General features: G+C 39.4%; 1 long non-coding RNA gene across 3 annotated transcripts in view; it reads right to left on the bottom strand.

Annotated features, from left to right (window-relative positions):
• The window catches only part of LOC121076304, a 129,653-nt gene that overhangs the window by 83,338 nt on the left and 24,093 nt on the right, over window positions 1-22,222 (bottom strand). For all 3 annotated transcript variants that reach the window (XR_005823451.1, XR_005823452.1, XR_005823450.1), the window contains exon 4: window positions 5,272-5,409. This is a non-coding gene — a long non-coding RNA (uncharacterized LOC121076304). The remainder of the gene's footprint in view (window positions 1-5,271; window positions 5,410-22,222) is intronic.

Raw genomic sequence — 22,222 nt, 5'->3', positions numbered from 1 at the left:
GCTGCTGCATGCCACCCTGATGGCCAGGGACCTAGACAAGGCACTTCTTTGAATTCACAAGAGAAATAATTTCTTTGAAAAACATCAGGACTGCATCACTGTACAAGCACAATAGCATAATCAGTTTCAGTGATGTATGAAAACAACTGCACTACAAACTAGACACCAAATACATGAAAAAGGAAGACAAGGTATGTGGTTAACTTCATCTTTCTATGTGATCTCTGAAAAGAAAGAAAAAGTGTCTTCGGTTGGGTCTAGAGTCACAATTTGTTTCAGAAAAGCATTCAAAATTCTATAAGTACCTTAACATCCTAGACTTTATACATTAGCTTTGGCTGATGAAATTCTAGAGCTGTTACAAAAAACAAAACAAAAAAAAAAACACGCATTGCCATTGAAGTGGCAATGAAAAACAATTTTGAAAAAAAAAAGAAAACAATCATGAAAAGCCATCAGTTACTATGCAGATGTGGAGTATCACCACTTTCTACAAACACCTCAGTAGGCAATCTATCACCAGACTTGTTAGTAACTGACGAGAGCAAATTCTTCCAAACAGTAACGGCCAAGGCTTCTTTTGTAAGGAAGCAGCTCAGCACTTTATGAAGGTCTGCACAGAACTGTAAACAGCTTTAGGTATCCTGAAATTCTACAGCCAATTCTGGCCACACCAGTTCTCAAGCATGATCCTGTCATTACTATCAAGCAGCCTAGAAGCAGTATCCATCAAATGAATCAGGTATAGAGAATGTGCACGCATGCACGTGTATAAAAGCACGTACCGCCTCAGCACCTTCCTCATTTCCCTGATCCCAGAGCTAATACAGATTTTTTAAGCATTATACCCGCAGACAACTTATACAGTGTAAAATCCACCATACAAATTTTTCTATCATGTATCCTGATGGCTCTATGGGAAATATTCTGGTGTTCAGATAAAGAGAAGACTGGCAGCTAAAACCCTGAAGTTAGGTTCCAGAGGGCCCTAACCCCCAAATCCCACCGAAATACAAAAGGACTTCCAGAACACACAACACTGAAAATTCCCAAATGCTCATACCATAGCAGCAAAACAACGCATCCCAAGAGCTGATTCTTAAGCACCACTGTAATGGCTGTCCACAGTGTTGAAGTGAAGCAAAGTTGCTGTAAAATATTTAAGATTCCTAAAACCCTACACCCAGAGGAAAGTAATAGATATGTCCTAAATTTATATTTGACTAGCCAGCCAGCAGTTAGAAAGTGATGACTGGTGACCAACAGTAATTGTCTGTGCCTTCACCACATCCAGTTTCTGCTCCTTGGAGACAGAAAATGACTATGAGCTTCATAAAGCAAATGTAATTCTAAAATAGCACTAAGAAGCCTGTGTTTGGAATACTTCAGTATTTGAATTTTTCAGGCTGAACTTATTTCACTGTCATAAACATAGTGCCTTTTTCTGATAGCATAAACAATGTATTTTGAATTTTGATCTTCTACAACATTATGAAGGAAGATGAATTAGACATCCAAAACTGAGGCATTTCTCAGTTTCATCTAACAGATTATAAACTATAGAGTAGCATTACGGGTGCTTTGCACAAGAAAAAGGTACTGTTCATATTCCTTTTGAGAGAAGATTTAGTATGTATGATACAATCCCTGATACAGGTATAGAAAACACACACAGGCCTCATTTTCCAATGCAAAGGGCAAATCTAAAGACGCAGCCTGGTATCATTGCTGAGATAAGCAGCGGTTACTGGACAGAAGCCAGGCAGACAAAGCTACAGTATTATCCAAAGCAATATTGGTAGTGTCCTTCTGGAACACTGACTTTAATACCACCAGTAGAGAGAAACAGTGGATTGAATACCTCTCTAGCTGCTTCATGCACTGGAAAGCTGCTCTAATTGTGTAGCTGTGAATCCTCCATGAAAAGGGAATCCCTAGGTAGAGAAAACCAATACGAGACACATTGGGCACCTGCTTCCATCTCTTTCTCGGCTGATTGGGCTTATTGTGAGCGGTCATGTGAGCTTCCCTCTACCCCCTCTGCCTCTGGCCACTACCTACACTTGGTCCTCTTGCAGACTCCGGTTTGAACACCCAGCAATGAGGCACAGCAGCTGTTGCCCTGTGTCTCTGTCGGAAGAGAATCCTTATAAGAGAATATTCAGATGGTACAAGTTCTATGGACTCTCTCAACACAAACTAGAGATCCAATTCAATATTATAATAATAAAAAAAAAAAGTTTAATAGCAGCTAATATAGTTTTTAAAAAGTACCCTTCTCTCAGTATTTTCTAGAATCATTCCTCTTATTATTCTGACTTCTCCCACTGTTTCGCTATTGCTCTGTTGGCTTATCTTGCTAGAATAAATTTAAGACTTTATTTAATTTCTCTTACTTATTAATATTCATATGTTACTGCAACACAAATTTATATTTCAAGCTGATAACAATGTCTCTTTTTCTGACAGCCTTAATTCAGAGAATGAAGAACCCAAAGAAATCAAAACAACATTAAGTCAAAACATTACTTGATTTGTTTACAGCTACTTTGGACCTTTTCAGGGTTCAACAACGATACACGCATTTCAACAGAAGTAGAAAAGATTAATAATTTCCCAGTTCCCATTGACTGCTCTTTTTTACAACATTTCCGGTACAGCATTGCAGAGCCCTTCTCCAAGTCCTTGATTCTACCTTCAAGCAGATCTTAGACCTTGGAAGTCCGAAAACAGAATGGAACTAATTAAAATAGGAGAAAAACAGACCCAGAACCAAAGGGAGAAGCCATGTTTAAAGCGAATGGAGGAAGAGCAAGCTAGCTCGACAGATGTGTCGAACAAGCACTGCCGCCTATTTACACAGTAGCAAAGGAGAATGTTAACCTTAGAAAAGGGGTGGGAAGGTCTTGCTTCTAATGTTCAGTTTCCTAATCACACTGGAAACCAGCCCCCACTGCCCATAGAACAGGAAGCTGCTGCCACCTACAGGTGTAAATGCCAGGAAGGCACTAAACCACAGCTGCCGGTCCCCACTGGATGTGAAAAATAACACAGTAAGAGAAGCCAGAAACCCAGTTACATGGTATTCCTGACAGCGAAATTTCATCCTATTTATTAACGCTCTTTCATTATTCCTGTTTTTCAGAAAGTAATACACACACAAAAACCAGCACCTTCTGGACAGGTTAAAAAAAAAAAAAAAAGTTTGCTTTTTTAGATTTTGGTCCAAGGATCCACTCCAAGAAATACAAGACCTCTTTCACTCCTCACAACATGACATTTAATCTTTGTATTATGGGAGCAGAAGTTATCCTTGCAAATAAATCAATGAGCCCAATCCAAGACCGTCAGGTCAACATCCAGAGAACTCAAAAAAATTTGGCTTGCAATTTGTGGAAGTCTGAATTTTTAGCTTTACAATGCTTATTCATAGTTCCATGACAGGTTTATAAATATATTTTTTGCAACAAGAGCTCAAGAAAGGCTAAGCTGAGAGAAGTTTTTAGAAGAGGCTTGAAATGGTACAAAAAAGCTGGGCACAGCAGAAGAGAAAAGTAGTCCATTATTGTTCACATGACATCAGGGATTTGGCACGCAGTACTCAGGGAACACATTTGGAAGGACTCTGTTTTACAGAGCTATCAGTGAAAGAGGGAAGGTCTCACCTCCTGCATCCACATAGTTCATAAATTTATATTCCTATGGCCAGCAATACCAGCAGAAAATAAAAATAAGAATATTTTTTAAAGAAAGTTTTAGGGGAAAAAACAGCTCATTATTAGAAGCTTTTCTCCTGAGCACTGTTTGATTGCTTAAGGAAAAAAATAATAATAATAATAAAAATCAGAGTGCAAATACCGCATTACGTTTTTTCAATATTTCCATCAGCATGCCAACCAGCACAACTTTTGACTGGGGACACTAGTAGCACACCTACACTGTCTGAATGACTGCCAAACTTTACTCCCTTAAGGCATTGGGAGGTCTCTTGAAAGTAGCTGTGCTTTGAACTTCCCTGACTCCTGTGGGTTCCCTTTTGGTTAATTGGTATTTTACATAGCTCTAGTGACCACCATCACAGTGAAAGAAAATAAAACAAGAAATCTACAAATGCAGAGGGCACCTCCTTCCCACATTACCCGTTTCAAACTAATGCAGCCTAATTACTCCATCTGTGTAAATTGTGATTGAGCTAGAACAGCCACTGGATCTTGGTCTGCTACAACATCCACAACTAATGTTCCAAGATCCCCTTCTAAGTAAACAAACACAGCCCTAACCCTAATTTTTATGGGGGCAAAGAGGCTACTAATGTAGAATGATATCTACCTGAAATTCACCAGCACTCCAGAGACCAACAGCATTAACAGCACTCCTGCAGGTAGATGGACATGTGGAACAGCTTGTCTGCCTGCATGCTGAGCAGGGCAAGCAGCAGCCAGCTGTATTCTGAATCCTGCAAATGCTTAGAGCATCCTGTAGATGCTCCCCATGAGTGCATTCCTGGGACAGCTTACACAAATGCTAGTTGGGCAACAGTTTTCAATATACTCACCCTGTTTCAGTTCAGTACTGCGAAAGTTGAAGTAACATTGAATAAAATACATTTCTTGTCCCACACTTCTCTGTTCTCACATCTGTGTTCCTCACATCTACTCCTCTGTTAAGTTTACACGTCAGCCTTTTCAAAGCTTGTAAAAAATATCTGACACCAAGAGAAAACTGCCACCCACACGCAACACACTAGGGATGACATCACTAAAATCATGTCATGCATCAGCCTGAATAAAGCACTAAGACTTGTTTCTAGCGGCTGTAGCAATTCACACCATCTGTATCAGACACAGAAGACTACCTAAGATTCACTCAGGCCGGGGGCTACTCATGCAAATTACGCCTTGCTGGGCAAAGGCATGAGATGTATAGCAGTTTTGGGTCTTCTTTTTTGCTTGTGTTTTTGTTGTTGTTTTAAGTACTTATACATATTCTGTATCTCACTGCATTAATCAAGATCCAGACAAATTCATCAGTACTATCAATACAATAGCAAACTGAATATATGCCTTGTAGTAGGAGAAAATCAGAGGCTTTGTTGGTTTTCTTCACACTTATTACTGAAGGATGAACCCTAGGTTGAGTGAGCCTGTCAGTTATGCTGGCACAAAGTCAAAGAAGAATCAGGCTTTATGAATAGAAATTGTTATACTAAACTTCATCATATTAAATTCTACCTTTAAAAATTCAATTATAAGTTTCTTAATTTAAACTCACCTGTACTGTGTTGGAACAAAACTAGAGCAGCTTGCATATCAGCAATGCTGAAAACAGCTTACAGATCTGGGTGAGAAAATTCCTACTTTGTTCCCATTCTCCTCATCTTGTCTAGCTGAGCAGAGCTGGAAAGCAGTTCTGCAAATGAAATGCAAGAAAGAGAATCAATTCATCTCAGACAATGTAAAAATACAACACTATTACATTGGTCACATTTTCCCCCCAAATGCAACAAGCAATACATTCTATTTTCAATCTAGAGGATTTATTTCCAATTATGGAAGACAAAATGAAAACATACAGTTCCCCATATTGCAAGCAGCTTTATGCAGACTGACCACTGTGTCTGCATGAGTATCCTGGCAGAATCATGGACAAAAATCTAAGAAAAAAGAATAAAAACTGCTTCAATTTGTTCTCAGTCTGAGTTGGGATTCCTGAAAGAAGACCATCTCCAAAGACATCCCTGTAAATTCACCTAGGTTTAGATCTGCAGCAAAACAATATCCCACCGCCCCCAACACCCCCTCGCAAAAGGAAAAAAAAACAAACAACAAATCAACAACAACAACAACAACAAAACAGCTCCTCCCCACTTCCCCAGAGAAAGAGGTTTCGTCTTGCTTCCATTTCTCCACACACCAAATGTTCTGACAGACATAAGAATTCATCGCTGACCTGATTCATTGCTGTACATCACTGGGTGCTTTCATCATTTATATCCAATTGCAGAAAGAAAGCATGCTTGTTTGCTTCTTATGACACCTACTGTAGCCAAAAATCAATTCCTCTTGATCCCAGCAGCCAGTCAGCATGTGATATAAAGCCCTGAAGTACTTAACTATTCTTCCCTCGTAAGTTGAGTAAGAGACACTAAAATATCAAGACTTCTTTATTCTGTCTATCATTTAGTACCATTTAATACTATGGGACCATCTAAGTATTATTCTTATACTGAAAAATGGCTTTGGCATTTTTCCATGCAGTGATGTCCCATCACTACAAGCTCAATATTCATATCCAGCTGAGTAGCAAGCTGGATGCTTGATCATGACTGGCAAAGATTCTGTTTCCCCTTTACAGTTTGGCATCTTCTGAAGTGCAAGGGATTAAAACATGCTTAAAACAAAGCCTCCCCAAAATAAAGTTCAACCAAGCTCCCCTGCCTTCATGCTGATTTGGCTAGGCGGGAATTAGATGTGCTCTGAAAATTATTATGATTCAAGCAGACCCAACCAAAACAGCAGCAGCTTAGCTACTGGGTGCTTTCCTTGCACAGTCTGCACAGATGCCAAGAAATCTGCAGCTACTGAAGAGCCAGGTCTTTAGTAAATAGAAAGCACAGGAAGCGGTGCTATCTTTACTTAGACCGTTTCAATATTTAGTCAGTTAATGATTGTCCTTAAAAGTATCATAGATAAATATCCAGAAACTGAAGCAAGCTCTGGAGTTAAATCTCTGGATGTGGCCCAGAGTAGGTTAAAAAATAATAAAATAAGAAATATTCCTAATTTCTCTTTCTTCATATTAGCAGCCATTAAATTTGAGTGGTCCTTGCCAGACAAACATGTTTCTACTCATCCCTCTCCACTGCACAATTTGATCAAAGATGATTTTTTTTTTCACAGTTGCAATGGGGGAATCTCCATGTGCATTTTACAATGTGACTCTAAGTTTCAATAGATTTGTCCATAATGCCCATGCCGGCTGATAAATAATTGAGTGTTTGGAGTAGAGGAAGTGGCACGAAGAGGGAGACTTACTGCTTTAATATTGGGATTGTGTCTTGAGGCTTATGTCATCTAAAAGATCTTTCACTGTGGCAACATGAACAAAGTTAAAATGCTACCACTGCCACATATTTCAGTGGCCAGAACTAGCACCACAGATGAAGCCACCACAATACAAAGCATTTCTGCAGTGCTAGAAGTGAAACTGTATTATTCACTTCATGGTTATATCAGCAAAAAGGGGGTAAACCAGCTACTAATCTGCCTTTGGGTAAAAGGCAGGAGAGTGATTCTGCGAAGTCTCCGGCTGGATCTAATAGATCCCCAGGGGAAGTCATCTGAGCCTTATCTTTAACTCAGTTGAACCATAAAATGGGATGAAAGCAGACCTGAACAGAAAATGAATTCTGTATCTAAGCTGCTTGCTCTGAAACTGTTACACAATTTCAACCTGAATTTGTGTTAATATTTTACAAAATACATGGAGTTGAAAAACAGAGGGGAAAAATGCATCTTAATTGGGTTCAACAGAGAAAAACAAATGCTAGAAATGAGATCTCCTTCACTCATTAATTTCTATTCCCTGATCTTCATTAAAGATTTTTGAAAAGTTTAAGATTTCAAAAATCAAATTCAAATATTTTATTATCTGTAGATTTACATTGATTAAAATAAATCTACTAATGTTAGGAAAGAAAAATCATTGTACACAACTTATGTAACAGCCTTTGCACATGTCTGCCTAAGGTCTGTCGTTCAGAATCTTGTTTATATGTGTATCTGCTCAGGCACAATTTTCCCATTGGGGTTGCAGTGGCAAGTTGCACGGCCTAACTGTGCCAGCTATTCTCTCATGCCATTGTCTTGGCAGGTTAGATCAATGATATGCTATGTCTCCCTTCATTGAAGAGGCAGAGTTGTGGGGTTTTTTCTTGATGAAGCTTCAACATTGGCTTCCCTGCCTCCCTCTTATACCATCCACTAAGCGATCTTATTTTCAAGACACCTAACTGAAGCCAACTTTGCATAAATAACTTCAATTGTTAATAACACTACTTTAGAGCTCCAAAATAAGGATTTAAGTCTAGAGGTGTTTTTTAAAAACACCACCAAATGTAAAGTATTTTAAAATAACAAAACCTGAGAGCAGTACTTGAGACATTTACAGGAAGATACCCATTCCCCACTCAACCCTCTGAGGCAATACCTGACGATGCTTTAATGAGGATAAATTACCTATATATTGTATATCCCACATTAAGTTTTTCAATGTTTGTTCATGCTGTTGAAAAGAGAAGCTCTTCTGATGCACACAAATGAGAAGCAGAAGAATAAGCTAGTACAAACTCTGTCAATAAATACACACTTTGAGAAATGGCTTCCTAGTTTATAACAGATTTATAGTTCTTATCTCAAGTTTCCAAAGTTCATCTGAATCTCCAATACAGGGAATTTCAATGTATCAGTAAATCTTTCAAGCCAAGAAGAAAACTCACTCAAAAAAGCAATGTCCCTTATCAGTGGAAGAAGTGATAAATCCGAAATAATATATAATTCATGATGACACATATCAAGACATTACACCAAACACTGACACAAGACCTATTTACGACATTGCTTTGCTAAGAGTATTCCCTACAGAACCATCTCCTCTCTTACTCTGAGCCAAACACCTGCTTTGAAAATGCACATTTATTCAGAGCTGGGAAAAAAAAAAAAAAAAGAAACAAAAAACAAATCTATTTCAGCAGCCATATCTCATGATAGAAAACTAGCAGCCCTCAGCCAGCAACATATAAAAGTAAATGAAAATTTAAGTGCAGATCAAGAAAAAAATGCAGCACACTATGGCTACTTTAAAAAATTTATGACCTCAGACATCAAGCTATCCATTGTCTAAAACATGCTAACATCACTGTTAAACTGTCCTTGGAAGGGAAACAAAGTTTTAGCTTGGTTCTTTCATAGCAGCTTCCTCAGCCTTCAGAGTTTAGTACCTACTTGGATTTACAAGCTCTAAACAAAGTCTTCTCACATCTTTCTAGTACAGTCCAGTGGTTTAGGGATCCCAGATATCCTGGACAGGAGGCATTTACATTTCCACCTCAGAATTCAGAACCTGGAATTACTCTGCAAATGTTAACTAGGACTTGCAACACCTTTGGGAGTGAGACCACTATCAGACAGATTTGAGAAGCGCACTATATTCAGTGACTACAGGTGACATAGAGTGTACAGTTTAAAATATATATATATATATGCATGTATTTGAAAAATGAGAGACTATTTCCCTACCAAGGCCACTACTGCAGTTCACTTTCAAATTAAATTAAGTCGTTACAAATATATAAATAAAAAGTAGCTGTACTTGCACAGATGTTCCCTGAAGAACTCTGCAGAATTGAAGATTTCTTCTCAAGACACAGAACAAAGAAGCATGTATTTCCTTACTCACTCCACACCACCAAACTCAGGCTTTAGCCAAACAACACACCTGCAACTGTTGGCAGAGCAGAATTAAACTAAGAAGAAACCAAAAGTTAGCATATACGTCAAGCAGGAGTTTCACAGTTCCACCAATAATGATTTTTCCTCTGATCTTTTTATGTCAGTCATACAGAACAATAGCATTTCAGATGTTAGTATTTTTGGTCTGAATAGAGAAAATGACTCCAAGCCCAGCTGTGGTTCTGTCGAAGCAGCGCTACACTCAGAGCCCACTGAACAGCAGCACTTTATAAACAGGCTGCTTACAAAGCACATCAGGCAGGTCTTTGACCTGAAAGATACCAGGGTGGTAGAAGAACAGACAGGACATTTACAGACTGGAGAAGATCACATTTTAGGAAAATGGTTTCCTTTTTTTTTTTTTTTTTTTTTTTTTAAAGAGCAAAAAATTGCCAAGTTGGACAACAGAAAAACAGACATGCAGACTAGAAACGTTTATAGAAGTCACACAAGAAGAATAAAAGAGAAAACGTGCTCGGGTAAACACCATGGTAATTGAAGTGGCACAGCAGGAATCAGTATAATGCTTACAAACAAGAGTAGAATAATAATTTTATACATATACACACACACATGTGCTCACCCACTTACTTGCCTAGTTCAGTTACATTAAGGGCTGATTGAATCTGACAATGCTTCCCTTCCCCTTCCCCACCCTCACCCCCCCAAAAAAGGGCAGAAAAAAAATATATGATTCCCCAAAGACAGGCTGCAAAAATAACAAGCAGTCTAGCAATTCAGCATGTCTCATTCTACACATCAAACTACTATTTGGAAGGTGAATTTTCACCCATCCTCTTCCTGAAGGCACATATAAAACAGTTGAATTCAGAAACCTGTACTGACTGACTATGTTCGCTCCCCAGAGCCCTGGGCTGCCTTGATTGCCTTTTGCAGTGAGGAATCAAAAACTCTCTAACATCCACTGTAATCCACTCCAATTTCCCCTTAATCGTAGGGAAAGGCTGGTCTTTTCTGTCAGGCTCCTGTGAAAAGTCTCCTCTGACTAGCATGGGCCACACGGAAATTTTTCATAATAAAACTGATTATTCTTCGCCACCCTAATAGATCAATCTGCAGTCACAGGGACACCCAGAGAAAGACCTCAGAACAAAGTTTCCATAATGATGCACAAAAGCAAAACATGATACATGCATGTTACTACAGTAGGAAACACCCTGCACCTTGCTAGGACAACATAACCAGGCCACTCCACTCTCCCATCTGATATTACAACATGAAGGTAGAGATGAAGGGTTCTTACCAGACGAGATGTCTGTGAACATCAGAACAACCACTTTCTCAGGTTCAAGCCTCTGCTCAACCAACAGATCATGTGGCCAAGGTCAAGGAACAGCTCAGACCATGCACTGGAGGCCTCTCACTCAAGTGTCTCCAGAGAAAGGGGTTTTTTTGAGCTGTTAAAGCAACCTTCCACCTAGAACCTCCAGTCCTTGGCTCCCTAGTTTGTACCCACAGACAGTCCAGGGCTGGCAGTTTCAATCACAACCTGCTTTTCTGAATTTGAAGTCAGCATTAATTGGCATACCTAAACTACACACAGATAGTAAGTGAACTAAATAAATAAGGCCTTTAACCAGTCAAGTGGTCCTGTTTTCTGTCTTCATGATGGTAAAAACAGTCCATTAGTAAGCGTGCATCATTTAGACTCTGCAATACTGCAAGCTTTATAATAAAGCTAAGAAAAGAAGAGGCTAAGACATATGGCAGCAGTGAAACTACCCACCTCATTCACAGAGGGAGAAAAATTAGAGGGTTCTGAATAGCAAAAAAAATGCACTAACAAATACAGTCTTATTGGCATCAATACCTTCAAAACAAGGACTACACCTAGTTTTATTGATTCTGTTCCTTGGATGCATTATTCCATTTCTTTCCCTTTTCTCACAAAATAAAGAGAATCCATCCAATTTTACCCAATAAATAACTCTTGTTCTTAAAAGAGAAAAAAAAGAACAAGTATTCTCTTGACTCCTAGCAGCAGAGGACTGGACATACTAAGCATGTAAGAAAACAGCTAATTCAGTGTGCCTTCACGGATTGAAGTTCTACAGATCTTTCTAAAATAAACAATTTAATTTTCACAGAGAAAAAGCAAGACATTAAGCAATCATTAACACTTTCCTTTTAAGGTTCTGACAACAGGGTAAGGTAAGATAAATGACCTTTCTAGGATCTCCAAGGAAAATGAGGAAGGGCTGGAAAACAAGTTTCCCTGAGAGCTTGCAGCACTATGCTGTGACCAAAAGATCATCCTTTCATGCCAAGTGTCAGGTAGGAATGGCTTGATGATGGGCCACAGGAAGTGATACCCATTCTTATTTTAAAAACCCAGACAAGTTTGGTAAGAGAATAAAATTACTGAGTTTAATCGGGATGTTTTAAGGACTTTGGCATGAAATAGCATGTCCTTTCTCAAAATAAATAAATCTCAATAATTTGGTTAAAATGGAAGAACATGGCCACTGAAACTGCTATGACAGATTTGAAATATAGTGCTCTAAACCAGCTTAATTTTCAGCAAACACTGTGCAGATGCTACATTATATAAGAAATACGTCACCTATCATAAAAGTGATAAAAGGCCCACAGTGGGGGTATTCAAACAAAAAGTAACAAGAGATCACCTTCACTGAAGACTAGGAGAGGCTCTTCTTTTTTGGACAGTTATTTACATGCAAGGAAATTAACTAAGAACTAAACCAATATGAAATAAAGTTTTGAGATAATTACAACACTAAGCAGTGCAAAAAAAAAACAAACAACATTCAAGCCACTTTCCTATAGCTTCCCTAACATGGGATGCTTCTCTTTTTCTCACTGACTAGCTTGTCCCTCTGATAGAATACAGCCATGCCAATCCACACTAATGACTGGGAGGCCAATCGCAAATTACCAGACCTTGCAAATCAGCAAGATAAGCAAACAAACACTATTAAAAAGCCCAGTCAAGGATATGACAGCATATCATTTACTCTGTTCATTTGTTTTTCAAAAGTAATTTAAGTCTTCTATTGTTGGTAACTATGGAGTGGTAGAGGTGGGCAGAACAAGTGCAAAAGCCCCTACCATCAACATCTATTTATTGGCTTTCACATCCATTCCCACTTAGTCTGAAGAACCAGGGCTGCAGTCCCAAGGAGATTCAGAAGAAAATCGTGATGGCACTGCTGCTGTGTGCTGGAATCTGCACATAGGTGGTGCAGCCATACCGAATGTCCGTGAATGTATAAGGAGCCTTCCAATTCACAAGCAGATGTCAGGTGCCCCATTCAACAAACAGGTCAGTATCTGCCACCAGCAGTTTGTTATTTGTAATGCAGAAGTCAACACAAAGAATTTGGTATAAAGCATGTCAGCAAAACCTACTTGTTGATTAATTCTTGTCACGACCGAACCTACAAAAAGATTGAGGCCATTTTGCAAATTATCTGCAACAGGATGAACAGGGTATGTTCACAGCATCAATAGCTAGCTGTCTCCTGTTCCGACTGTGGTATAACCATAAAGGTAACTACCAAAGATCTACTGCATGCAGTGGTTAAAACAGTACAGAACTGGGGCAATACAAACAAGGAGGTAGTTATGAGAGCTCTCAAGTTTGCAAGGCTGGAGGCATTTTCGCAGTATACATTTTGCATGAAATATTTAATCTGTACATTTAATTCAGGTAGCTTTGTTCTTATTACTCCTCCCAGCTCTCTGCTGGATTTTTTTAATAGTAAGAGCCTATGACATATGGTGCAGTTTCCTGGTTTTTAGTAAAGTAGCTTGTGCTGCTCAGCTCCAACCGCAGGCACATACAGACGGGCAGCAGACTCAAATTTTAGCTGCATTAAGGCACCAGCATACCAGCATATACAAACAGGAAGTCTTTCACCAGCTCTCATATATAGACAGAAATGGGTTTTCCTCTCTTTTGGTAAACCTAAAAGCTACAACAGCCCTTTTAGTTATCTGTTCTACACACCTGGGCCCTGGAGACCAGGCTGGTGCAGACAGCCCAGCAGGCAGCAAGATCTGCTTTGTGTTGAGGACCTGTGAACTTCAAGTTGAGACCTGGCTCTGCAGATGCACTTCCCTCCACTTCTGCGTTAGCAGCCAGGGCTCAGCCTTCCCCCTGCCCTGCCATTTTCAGCCAATTTGTTCCACAGCAAATTACTATTCTGCATGCATCTTTGTGAAAGGGCCACACAAACGTTTCCGCTTTTCTCCACTTTCAACATGAAGCTTGAAGAATTGCACAGTGCACACATTTCCTTTGTACTTCTCTGTTCAGGGGTCCAGACCATGACTCTGGCTGGTTTGTACTTTCTGAGTCCCTCCTAGGCAGGCAAGGAGCTCTCTCTTCTGCATTCCGGTTTATGGAAAGGGAGCAAAAATAACCAAAGCTAAATTTTTCTCCATTCTTCTGTGTTCATATTTTTTTCTCTTCCTTTTTTTTTTTTTATTTTTTGAAAGAGAGGGAAAAGTTTTGTTGTTGTTTTTTTTTTGCCTTACTTTATTTTCAAAATGCATTTTTCCCCAATATAGTCCCCTCCTTTGATGTTCAGTCTGTAAAAAAAGATTTATTCTCCCATCTTAAGAGTCTTTGCAGCACCCATGCAACTCACAGCCTTGCCTGCTCTCTGCAGTCCCTATCAGAACAGCCAACTCTCTCCTTTTTCTCAGTCAACTTCTGCCTGTTTGGCTCAACTTTTTAAGCTCAAGGGAGTTGCCAGAAAAACTTGTGAGCCTCAGATCTCCTGATCTTACTTGAATCATGCTGCAATCCTCTACTAGTCTACTGCATGAGATGTTAAATATGATTTACAACCTATTTTTAGAAAACAAATTCAAATGATATGTGTTTCCTTTACATCTCTCTTTTCCTCCTCCATAGATACTCCACTGCATCTGGAGCACATAGGATTAAGATTCATTTTAACACTGATTTACGTGACCTCCAACAAAAAAAAAAACAGCATCTGTAGCTAGCCACCCCATGTCCGCAAAGCAAATAAATCCAGAACTTGTAGGACCTAGACTGAGGTCCACAAAACAGCATTAGGCGTTGCCTCAAGAATGAAATGTGGGGGGAGGGAGGTTTGCTTATCCCTCCATCAATCCAGTCAATGAACTAAGCCTAAAACTCCCTCTTTTCCAAACAGATCGTATGGCTAGGGTGCAACTGACTGATAAGGCACCAGAACTCCAAAGTAAAATGGCAACCCAGAAAGGATTTATTTTCTCCTTTGGGTCCTACCCTAAAGAAACTTTTTGCTGGATCAGAGTTCACCATTTGTAGCTTGAAAAGCTTTTCTCATTAGCAATAATAACCTCATTATCCGTGAAGATTGATCACTTTTTGCCTGCTCTTAAATAACTTATACCAAAACAGAATTGGACAAATGCCAAGTGTAAAATATTAGTGATACTTTGGAGAAAAATCTAGTTCTGTCAAACCCAGAATCCTTCCTAAGAGACTCTGGAGCAGATCCCCACGGTTTATGTGCCTATAGATTTTTCTTCTTGTTTGAGACTAAAATAAAGTAGTCCTGATTATGCTTTAAAATTCAATCTTTTTTTCTCAGAAATTGTAAAATAGTTGAAAAATGCAGAGGACAAATTCCCTAACTTTATGCTTTTTGGGGGGCCTTCTGTGCTCAAAGTCACCTGCCTTCAAAACCATTCCAGTGTGAAGTCCCTCCCCCCAGTCTGTTGACATACACTTAAAACAAGCTGCCACACATTTTCTATCTGTTTTTGCAAACATTTTCCAATACAGTTGTCACCATCACCACCCTGCACACTTCCAAAACAAAGCAGCCCTACAGGATTCTGTCAAAGAAAAGTCTCTTGCTATGATCTTCCAGCAGTTGTTTCCTGTAGGTTGAAAACATCTCTCCTTTTCTGTTTTTTGGGTTTTAGTTTGTTGTTGTTGTTGTTGGTTTTGTTGCTGTTGTTTTTTCCCCCCTGCAACTCACTGTATTTTTAGATCACTAGCACTACCACAAAGCAAAACCCAGCTTTCAGAGTGAATACATATTCTTGCTTATTTTCTTTGGTCATATTTTTGCTTATTTCTCTTATTTCTATTTCTATTATTTTGCTATTTGGTTATATTTTGCATATTTCCTTTGGTTATATTTGGTCTTCTCGAAAAGAAAAGCCAAGAGACCTTCTTTTCCTGTACCTCTTCTATGACACTAAGGCACACTACCAGGGCCCAAACAGGGAGCCAAACATCCCTAGACTACACGACACTTCCATTTTCTTCAGTTTCAGGTAGACGTGGGACTTGTTATTGGTGTTCCTTGAACTTTTAAACACGCATACTTTCATACTTTCTTGTTCCTCAGAAACCCACCACGTGTCCAACAGATGGACAGTGCTTTCTTCTGAAAATACATGCAGAGACACTACCTGGTAACAAGGACAGCTGTAAAGAAACAGCATCGAGATACGCTTCCTACCTTACTACAGCCCTCCGAACCACTGTTGTGATTTTGTGCAGCTGTAAGGGAAATGGAACAGCTGGGAACTCTGAAAATATAAATTAATGCTTATAATCTATTTACTCTTCACAACATTTACAAAGTGTTTTTTCTTTTCTTTTTTTTTTTTTTTTTTTTTTTTAAGAAAATACAAATAGGGATTACGCTTCACAAAGTGGAAGCTCAGTTACAAGCAGAAGCTTATGGACTTTGTGATCAGCAGGTAAAACAGCAAAGATGCATTTCTGGAGAAAGAGTTAAAATTAGCATGGTGTATCATTCCAGTTTAATTGGGCTAGATCCTCGGTTGGCATAAACTAATACAACTGCATCGACTCAAATTAGCCTGTTGAAATGGGCATAGCTTTAGCTATTCCAATGCCAGAAGGAGCCCATTATGTGTGTCTAAGTTCTTTTTTATGTCACACGCCTGCGGAGGATACCTATTAATTCATCCATCAAGGCCAATAAAATGTACTTCTTAAAATATCCTAGAGTCTGGCTCACACGTATGGGGTACAAAAATCTGGTAGAACAAACTGCTGATGTACTTTCCCAGTTTGCATGAAGCACTGCTACAGAGTTAAACACTCGTATCACGGAAGGCAAAAGAGGGAGCAAGGCTCACAGTGTAATCCTCTCATTTCTCTCAGAAGATTTCCTGTAATATTGCACACGTTCTGCCAGCCAGTCCTGAAGAGGGAAAATGCCCTCCACAGAAGGAGCCCTGACTGAACGAACCGCGACTTCATTTCACCCCACGAGGTGCCCAGCAGCACTGTAACTATTGTGCAATTGTCTAGAATGTGTCTTAGGGGATGCCTGTGATGGATTTTCTTGTTTAGCCATTTGTGCAAAAATCCCAGGCTTTGCTACACAGCTGGATTTGCTTTGAGAGCCGGCTGTTGATATCCCATTGGAAGAAGCCACACTGCAAAGGAAAGTTCAGGATACACAGCATCTCAGTGCTCAGCACTACAGCGAAGGCAGAAAAATTGGGGTGCAGAGGGCACAATTTCGTTCAGCTCATACCGTAAATTGAGTCAGGTTTTGGGAGCAGGGGTGGCTATTTTTGGAACAGATTCCAGGATGATAGCGTAGGTCCTGCCTGTATGTTAAAGTCTGACCTATGGGTATATCTTTGTAGCAGTATATTCATCCAACATGATAACAATACTGAAGTCAACCAGGGAAAGTTTTTTAAATATATATTGGATTCCTGATATCCTTGAGGAAATTATTTTGACCTTATATTGCTGAAAGTTGTCCCTGAGTTATACTGCCAAAGCTCCTTTGTGGCATATAAGTTTATTAAAAAAATGCCTGTTGCAGATTTTCTGATCAGAACCTAGTAATGCAAGTCAGTGGCTTCTGTTCAGCTGATTCAGTGATAGCTCTCTTCAGTAGGGAGAAATTACTTTTGTGTAAGAAGCAATACCCAGCTTGTTTCAAACCTCAGCCTCTGGCAAATCTGTCATAGCAGGAGACATTCCCTGTTTCTTTGACAGATTGGCCTGAGGCTGAAAGTTAATCTAACATGTCAGAAAAAGTATACAGTAGGTAAAGAAAAAAGCCAAAGCTAACCCTCTCAGCATTTTACATCAGGGCACATTTGAAAGAAACACTCATTTATAGATAGTAAAAATATCGCTCTAAGTCTTTAAATTAAAATAAAAAGAAGGCATAAAGTTATGCTAGCAATAAAAACAAGCGTACAGAATCAATGGACCGGAATCTGTAACCTACACCAGGGATAAAACTACTACCACCAGCTAAGATCCAAGACCACTCATTTTTGCTATTACAGATCAATTTTCTTTCTTCTTATCACTCAGAGTGCCAAATTAATAACTGGTTTCAACCACCATGATGCATAAAAACATGAATTTTGAGTACTACTACAATTTAAAAAAGCATACTTGTCAATGCTATCAATGTGTAATTTTGTTGTTGTCATCGTTCTATATATCACTCCACTCAGCAGCACAAATTTGTTTCAGTTTCCTGTTCCTTTTTGCTGATAAGGTCCCTGAAGTTATATAAACCATCATTCTTAGAAATACACAAACATGCAAACACACTGAAGTTTTTGCTGTAAACTCTGTCCCAGATCTTAGGACAAGTCAACAGAATTGCTGCTGGCTAGCACTCATCTTGGAAAGCCAAAATGAGCCAGAACCACATTCTCTGTGGGAAATGCTGTTTTATCAAAAGACTGAATTATTCCTGCAAAATATTTAATGACTAAACTCCCTTGACAAGTATTGAAGCAAGAAATGTTTATGTTATTTTGTTCCAGTGATTTGATTCTCAGTTGTAGCAAGACCATAAGATTATATTCACAATTTTACATTAGTAAAATGACAATACTGAATGTCTCAAAAATTACTTTCCGTTCAATGAAAGAAAAATCTTAGAATTGGGGTGGAAGAGGGCTGGAGAGAGGAAGGGTCTGATATAGAAAGAAAACACATTTAGCAGTGTGGGATTTTCCCAGGGGGTTTTATTTCCAGGCAGCCACATCCAGACCATTAAAACAGGATGAAATACTGCATGCTTATTGCTGTTCTAAACATGTAAGGAAAATTTCATGAAAACTTCTTATGTTGCCAACTTTCTTAGGCAAAGCAACACTCCTGATTCATCTGTACAGTGTTTAATATAAACAGCTAAAACCGCAAGAAAGGATTGTGATAATCTGTAATCCCTGTACCATTTTATAAACTTAAAAAAATATAATGAATGAAGCAATTCACCAGCCAGTCTACAAGTTGTGCTAAGGCTCTGAATGCCCTTACTCAGTGTCACCTAAAGCATCATTTCCCAAGTATTAGGTTTTTAACTCCTTATTCCAATACCCTGTCTATTTTTCTCATAACTCGATAATGCTATAATAAGGACAATTGTTAAAGCGAAGGGTACTTTGTTCCAGATGTCATCTGACATAGTTCAGTTTTTTTCGTTCCCCTCTGGGCTGCTGGAAAATGCTGCTTGGGCAGCCCCTTTCTACAGCTCTGCTCCCTGCTGGACCCTCCTACACTCGCACAGCTATGGACAGAACAGTGCTCACAAATATCTTTATGCTGGAAAAAAAAAAAAAAAAAAAGACAAGCAGAGAGCTAGGCTGTATCTGGAAGGAGGCAGCGGAGCCAAGTCAGGAGATGAAGTAGCTGAGAAGGCAAAGGGCAGCAGAAAGTACAGCGCAGATCTAGAGGGGAAGGCACCACCTCAAGCCCCTCTACAGCTTTTTCCACTCCATGCACTGAGTGGCTGCCTGCTCCACCACCTCTCCCAGCTCCTTAGTCCTAGGTGAAAATAAAACTGGAAATGAAAAGAGTGGGTAAGTCTAAAGCAAGAGTGAGAGCAGAGTACTTCTGGATCACACAAGCCTGGGAGGTGACTCCAGACACTGCCACACAGAGACAGGGAGATCAGACCAAGATGGATGAGAAGCAACACTTGGGACAAATGTGTACCACCCCTCTTCTGCCAGCACCCTCTCTCCTGTCCCATCAACCCCAGAACCCACTGCATTACCACGTTCTCCCAGCAGCTCTGCAACAGTGGATCAGCTGAGCACCTCCACTGCATTTACAAGTCTCAACTAGCAATGACAGTGGGGGCAAGGAGGAAGGAAGAAGGTTAAAAATGTTTGAGACCCAGAGTCTTACTGGTTTCTATAAGGACTAAATAAATCCTGAATTAAATGCTTTCCAAATTCTGCATAAGCACATCTTTTGTATCTATGAGGATGATTTCATGAATGACTGAAAGCACCTTGAAAACAAAGCACTAAGCATTGTTCTTTTTATAATGTATGTTTTGAAAAATTGACCAGGCTCATATTAATCAAGTCAATGGCAGCTTTCCAGCCTGATAGCTTCATAACGGGTATCTTGGCCTTTCGAGAGTCTTTTTTTAATCCTTCAGAGAGCATATATTTGCAATTGTAAGTGAACTATCATCCTCAGAAAGGAGAAGATTCCACATTATATTTTGCTGCTAGCAAGCTTCTTCTCATGATGAATGCACCAATCTTCATCCTTCCCATTCTGATTTTTCATGGGAGTATTTGTGACAGCAGGCATAAAGAATCCCATCTGATTTTGCATGCATTTTGCTCTCCCAAATTTCTGGGAGAAGCTACAACATTTGGAGGGAAAAAAAAAAAAGAAAAAAAAATGAAAAAAAAAAAGTGGTTTCTTCTTCATATAACAAAAAGGAAATCCCAGTATTGTTTTAACAGTTATCCATCAGTGCAGCTCCCATAGTGGTAATGGAAGAGGTTCTGCCTGTATACCATGTGAAAAAAACTTCTGCAAGCTAAACCTAAGTTTAAGAGATGAAATTTCACAGACCTGAGTAGTACAGAAAGTTAATTTCCTCTCTTCTGTTAGATGAGTTCTCCTTTGGTTCACTTATAGCACTGCACTGACAGATGATGATTTGAATGAGTCTGCATTGCAGGGATTTCTCAAAGTTCATTTCATACAATTCCTCAAAAATAATCACTAAATACTTCAGTTACACCCCAGGCATGACAGTCAATAGTTTTGGCAGTGTCATCAGCAAGCAACAATGTTGTCAGCTAATCAGCACTGCCAAACTTTAGCATCACACAAGTGAAAACACAGGTGGTCACAGGGAGAAGACAACACTTCACACTAGGCTGAAGCCCTTTGCTGATCTTCCCATTTATTCCTCGCTGCAATATACTGCAATGATCTAGGTTCTAGGTGGAAGTCACTGCGGGGATGAGCATGAAAGCTGTGTAAAGAACAGAGGTTTAGTTTTCATGAAAAGTTCTGAGCTTTGAAACCTTCGGCTTTCTGCCAAATCTGGATGGATATTTATAAAACTGTTTCCCATAAAATTATCTAAAACATATTTTTTTCAGTTCAATTATATGCTGTGGGAGAAACATACACAAAAATAAAAGTTTAAATGAAAAGCTGCTTAAGAAAAAAATTTAAAAAAAACCACACACCACAAAGAAAAGAATTTATAATCTCCAAAAGGTGAAATGAGATTTCACCAGACTTCTTTCTAGTTTTCTTCCAAAAAAAAAAGAAGAAAAAGTCCCTAATCAACCTAATTTGACAAGACATCTAGGTTCACATGGAGAACTTACTCCAGGAAAACACGTTTCTGTCAAAGGTTTGAACTAGCTCTGTCAGGCCTATTATTCAGAATATAGGGCTGAAACACACTGCTATCACAAAAAGCATGGTTGTTAGTTCCTAGACAGAAGAAGCCACGTGAGCCACATAAACCCAAAGAAGCAAAAAGAAAATAAAACAAGACCCCTTGTCCAGAAGTTCGGTGCAGTCACAATCATTGCCCTGCAGGGAGCTTCCAGCCACTGGATCAGAGGAATAGAGAGCATGCTGGCCAAGGAGCTATGCTGTACTCATCAACAGCCTAATGTGCTAGGTTGCTTCTCAGAGGAATAACCACTGATTGCAATCCCCAAACTTAGTGGCTTTAATTTGTGACCTTCTACTTAGGGATTGACTACAGACTCTGATGCTTTAGGAAGAAGCCATTACTGTTTCATGCTTCAGACATAGACCATGCACAATCTAGGTACTGTTTCCCACTTCACCATGTGAGGCATAGAGTCCATCAGACTTGGCCTTCTCAAAGGTCCCTGTCTTTTGGGTCAGAAATACCGGCTTTCTATAAGCTCCTGGCAACTACAAAAGCAAGTCAGACTGGCATCAACAGAAGAAAACACACTTCCCCTTAGGACACTGCTCCCAAATGCTCCCACCAAAAACCTTTTTCTTCTAAAGGCTTCTTCTTGGGATGAAACAAGTCCAGTGCTTTGTCCCCTGTAAGCTGGCATTTACAGCAGGATCAGAGGAGCTCATATGAGGAGTTCTTTGATTACAGGAGAACAGTTACATTGCTGTCAGTACAGCACATGTGACTTCGCATGTGTCTGAGTAAGAAGAGAGCAACAGATGTGAAGGGGAGATCACTGCAATAGGGGAAGGATCCTGTTTCTAGCTTGAATGCACAGAAGGTGTCACAGTGCAGCTTGCCCTCTGTCTCAGCAGTCCTTGATTTTGCTTTCTAACATCACAGGCTAAATCAATTTCCCCCTTCTGGATCAAACTGGAATAAAACCTTAAGTAAAATGTCTTTGTCATAAAGGATATTATTCCCCTGCAGTGCCAGATGGGTCCAGAGACATGCAATTTATCCAATATC

Source organism: Cygnus olor, chromosome 11 (genome assembly GCF_009769625.2).
Source record: "Cygnus olor isolate bCygOlo1 chromosome 11, bCygOlo1.pri.v2, whole genome shotgun sequence".
Classification (NCBI taxonomy): domain Eukaryota; kingdom Metazoa; phylum Chordata; class Aves; order Anseriformes; family Anatidae; genus Cygnus; species Cygnus olor.
The sequence above is the reverse complement of the archived record's forward strand: the minus strand, read 5'-3'. Positions and strand labels throughout refer to the sequence as shown.